The sequence below is a fragment of the Carlito syrichta genome, unplaced genomic scaffold (assembly GCF_000164805.1).
Source record: "Carlito syrichta isolate Samal-C Ts95f unplaced genomic scaffold, Tarsius_syrichta-2.0.1 Scaffold92603, whole genome shotgun sequence".
In the NCBI taxonomy this organism is placed as follows: Eukaryota; Metazoa; Chordata; class Mammalia; order Primates; family Tarsiidae; genus Carlito; species Carlito syrichta.
This window is the reverse complement of record NW_007036699.1, coordinates 151926-156762: the sequence shown is the minus strand read 5'-3', so window position 1 is coordinate 156762 and position 4837 is coordinate 151926. Positions and strand designations below refer to the sequence as shown.

The following is a 4837-nucleotide window of genomic DNA, read 5'->3' as shown; positions in this document are numbered from 1 at the left end:
AAAAAAAAAAAAAAAAAGAAAATGACTGACGGTACTGGGAAACTGAGGGGGGGGAGGGAGATGGGATTAACAGTAGCAAATATCTGTCTGGGGAAGGGGAAACACCTCTTATCAACAGGGTGCCTGAATGAAACGTAATTGTACACCTAACCCTTAACTGTACTCCACAAAACCATAATTAAAAATATCGATTAAAAAAAAAAGTTTGGGATAATCTGTTATGCAGCAATAAATAACTGATACAGGTTTGTGTCTTCTTAAGAAATTATGGGTACAATTGGCGGGGCTTGCGAGGTCTGCTCCAAGAGTCCAACCGTGGTTGCCCAGCACAGGTTTCTGCCACAGATCCTGGCTGTATGTTTTTGTTGGTGGTATCTAGTTCAGGAACCATATATTGAAGACAATGTCTGGAATTTTTTCTGAAAAATTTTCAGCTTAAAAGGTGTTTCTTCCCAAGAAACTGAACTTTTCTCTTAAATGCACTTGTTTGAATAAGAGAATTGAGTTCACAAAATGGGTTCACTGCAAACTTTATATATAAATCATAGACATCAGTAAAGAAGTTCTTTATTCCATTTCCTTGCCTTATGTCATGAAACATACTGAATCTCTTATGCTCTGCAGTGGCAAACGCTGCCACAAACTACTTGTTGAACTTATTCACAGTTTTCAAGTACATACTGTTTGACAGCCACGTGTCCTCATCCATGAGGTCAAGAGCAGCATGTGCTATGAACTGGTTCAGTTAACGTTGGTTGTCTTTGGATCCTGCTTTCCCAACTGGCAAAACTCCACTTCAAAAACTGGATTATCCTGGTGGCCAACAATTACAAAGTAGGAACTTCCAGACAATGTCTTCAATATATGGTTCCTGAACTAGACACCACCAATGAAAACATACAGCCAGGATCTGTGGCAGAGACCTGTGCTGGGCAGCCTCGGTTGGACTCCTGGAGCAGACCTCGCAAGCCCCGTAAATTGTGCCCATAATTTCTTAAGATACAAACCTGTATCAGTTATTTATTGCTGCATAACAGATTATCCCAAAACTTATCAGCTTAAAACAAACATTTATTATCTCACAGTTTCTGTGAGGTGGGAATCTGGATGTAGGCTAGTTGGATGACTCTGGCTCAGGGTCCCTCCTGAGGTTGTGGTCAAGCCATCAGCTGGGGCTGGGTTCACCTCAAGGCTTGATGGGAGATGGACCTATTTCCAAGCTCAGGTGACTGGTGGCAGGCCAGAGACATCAATTCCCTGCCATGTGGATCTCTCCTAGGGCCTCTCACAATGTGGCAGCTGGCTGTCCTGAAGCAGCAAGATGGAAGTCATAGTCTTTTTGTAACCTAATTTCAGAAGTGAGATCCCATCACTTCTGCCCTATTTTATTTGTCAAAAATGAGTCACTAGGTCCAGCCCCCACACAGTAGAGGAAATTGTCTATTGTGTATCACACAACAGTCATACATATTCAACAGGTTTTGGGGAAACGTGCTATATATATTTAATGAGGGGAGCCAAGCACATGTGCAATGGGTAAACTCTGGTACCATATATCCTATGTTCATTTTGGAGTGGATTTTAGCATTAAAATGAGGTGGAATTTGGCTGTTCATGTCAAAAGGTGAACTATAGGACACAAAGAGTTTGTGCAAAATTATAGTGGTCTGGGTTGTAAATCAGAGTTAGGAGGCGGGTCTAATAATTTGCCTGATTGCTCCTATTGTTAGGGAGTCTAGCAAGAGTGTGGTTTTCCTTGTAGCAGTAGGAATTTAGAAATTTGCCATGCCAGCTGGGCCCTGAACCACCAACCTGTAGGTAACTTTTGTTTCCTTAAACTTAGGATCATTTTGATCTCTTAGATTACACTTCCATGGACCAGGGTGCCATGTAATTCACCAGGTCTTGGTCAGTGAGCTCTCTAAGGCTCCTCCATCTGATGTGGCCTGCATTCTCAGAGCTCTTTGAAATAGTAGGCAGAATTTGATGCCTGTATTAGGTGTTAGAAATGAGTGGAAAGGTTGAAGTAAGCTGGATCCTGATTTAAGAGTTTGGTGTCCTCAGGTACATACCTATTACAGAGCTGGTGGGCTTTCCCCTCCTCATTTCCTCTGGTATGGCTTTTTGGTGGGACAGCTCTAAGCCCATTATTCTCCCTTTCCAGTTCTGGGCTGACCACCTCTGGACTTCTTAAGTATGAGAGGGAAAGTAAATTTGCATTTTAGTTTAAGCCATTTCTTAATGTTTCTGTTTCTCCTAACTCAATGTAATCCTAACTAATGATGTCACTTTGGTCAAGTCCAAATCCTAAACTCATGCAATCCAAATCTAGTCTTGCCATGGCCTAAGCTGCCCCACTACTTCCTACCGACAATACTTCCAGTGGTGGATACTGTCTCTAAATATAGAGGAAAAGTTATAGTAAACATTGCCAGGTTCCCATTGGATGGATAGGAACCTAGGGTGTGTTCACTATGTCCAGAGTATGGGGCTGTCTACAGAGAGCTGATCTCCTGCTACCCACAGGGATGGTGCTAGGGCAGGGCAGGAGCTAGTCCTTGAGGTTCTCTTCAGGTAACAGGACCAGCATGTGGCTAGTGGGGCCCTATACCAAGTTCTCCTGCCATCTGCCCTGAGTGCTACCTAAGTCCAACGGCCTGACAGGTACAAGACCTAAGTCAAGTCCCTGTCTAACTCAGGTCCACAGAGTCAGCAGTACCTTTAAGAACAAGGAATGAGAGTGGCCAGGGATGAGGAAGTGAAGACAAAAGATACATAAAGCTGCCTCCTGAAAATAGGCAGGGAATAGACACAAACAAAAAATCTATATAGGCTGGTCTCAGTGCAGTGGCATTTTCAATTAACCGATCACAACCAGTTACAGATTTCTTCATTCCTTTTCCACTCCCATTGTTTAACTTGACTAGCCTTAAAAAAAAAAAAAACTGTATAAAGAACCAACGTGGACAGTGTTTGCGTTGTGTGTTCAATGCCAGCCAGAGGCTCCAGGAAAACAAAGACCGTGACTGTTTTCCTTTCATGGCCTCTGCTCCATGGTGTCAGTGACTTTATCCAGTGAAACCCACACCCAGGTTTATGTGCTCAGCTCCCACTCTCCTTTTCACAGCATGCCAAGAATAACTTGCTTCAGGGCACTCATAGGGGGCATTTCTGGGGTATTTTGAACCAATTAAATAATAGCAGTGGAGAACCCAGGGTATCCACCAGTTTCTTAGACCCAAATTATTTCTATTGTCAAATACAAGTCCTGCCTTGTACAAAGGACAGGAACTCACCTTAGAGAACAGGAGATTTTCAGCAAATATCTGGACTGTGGCTATTTTTTCAAATCCTTCTGAATTAAGTTTAGCTTAATTTGACAAATTAGTAAAGATTTGCTCCATTATCTTCAGCCTATGCTCCTTTAGTATATGCAGGCCCCAAAATGCTTCCAGTTTAAAATCCATTTCCCAGTGCCTATTATCTTGAAGTATATTTCCAAAAATTAGGCAGAAGGACACCCACTTGTCTAGAAGTGTTCAGTGTGGGAGGCTCAGTGTGCAGTGGAAGGGTGGGGCCCTCAAGTCAGGCAGGCCTGCAGTGAAATTGAAATCAAGACTCTCACGCTAAAGTCCAAAGATACTATCTGTAGTTGTGGAACAAGGAGTAAAGGTGTACGTGCATTGCTTAGAGTTTCAAAGGTGGAGCCGAGGAACTAAAAATATTGATAAAACCTTAATGGGAAGCAGTGGGGGAGGTCCAAGGAAAATGTTGGTGCACCCGATTCTTATCTCTCATAGCAGGAGGTCAATTAACACATCAAGGACTGATGATGGTTTTTTTTTTTTTTTTTTAAAGCAAAAACAAATATTTACAATGTGCCAGTCCTTGTTCTTGGCATTGAAGATACAGCTATAGAATAAACAAAACAAAGTTGCTGCACTCCTTATTCTAGTAGTAAACCTATTGGTCAAAGATAGAGATATTAAGGTGACTACCAGGAAAAAATAGTTAAAAGTCTTAAGATTTGCCTGTGGGAGTAGGTTTAGGGGAGAGAAGAGGTAGAGAGAAAAAAGACAAAGGATTGTTTTTCCTGACAAGCCCTGCTATGCTATTTGATTTTTTTAAAAATTGATTTAAATTATTAACAAGCTATTCTACTATCCACTAGCTGTATATCTTTGAATAGATCCCTGGACTTCGGTTCTTTCATCTGGAAGTTGGGGATAATAATGTCTTCCTCAAAGACTATTTGTTATAGGAGTACCTGGCATGGAGTAGGAATGCAAATGTCTGTCCCCTTCCTGATGTCTCCCAAGTAATATTTTGCAGCTTAAGATTTTCAGGCTGAGAAGTGATATCTATTATTGGGTCTGACCTGAGCAAGTCCCCTGTCTTTTCTTTGCCTGTTTCTGTCCATCTGACACAAAGATGCTCGTCTCCAATTTCTCCATGTGCCAGAGAAACAAGATGTACATTGGTGAGAACTCAGGGAGGGCTCTGAGCTTTCTTGAAAGAACACTGGCCAAATCTTAACGTGGTTTCCATTTGGATAATACTGTATAGTTATTATTGATACCGTCTTTTCTGCTCATTTGTGGCTAGATAGGACAATCTGCTGTCCTGATTATTATTGCCTCAGAAGATTTCACAATTGGGTACTTAATCCCTGAGAATTGAGGGCCTTATGATGTAAGGGAGAGAACAATTATGAATTCAAGAAAGAGAGATCACTGTCTGGGATCAGGATGTAAATAGCAGAAAAACACTAAAGCTGTCAGCATGACAAAGCAAGGAGGATTGCTGAGATTCAAGTTGACTATAAAGGGAAAGTACA

General features: G+C 41.8%; 1 pseudogene; it reads right to left on the bottom strand.

Moving 5' to 3' along the window:
• Window positions 1-430: 430 nt before the first annotated feature.
• Window positions 431-4454, bottom strand: LOC110595790 (annotated as a pseudogene).
• Between the last annotated feature and the right edge of the window lie 383 nt (window positions 4455-4837).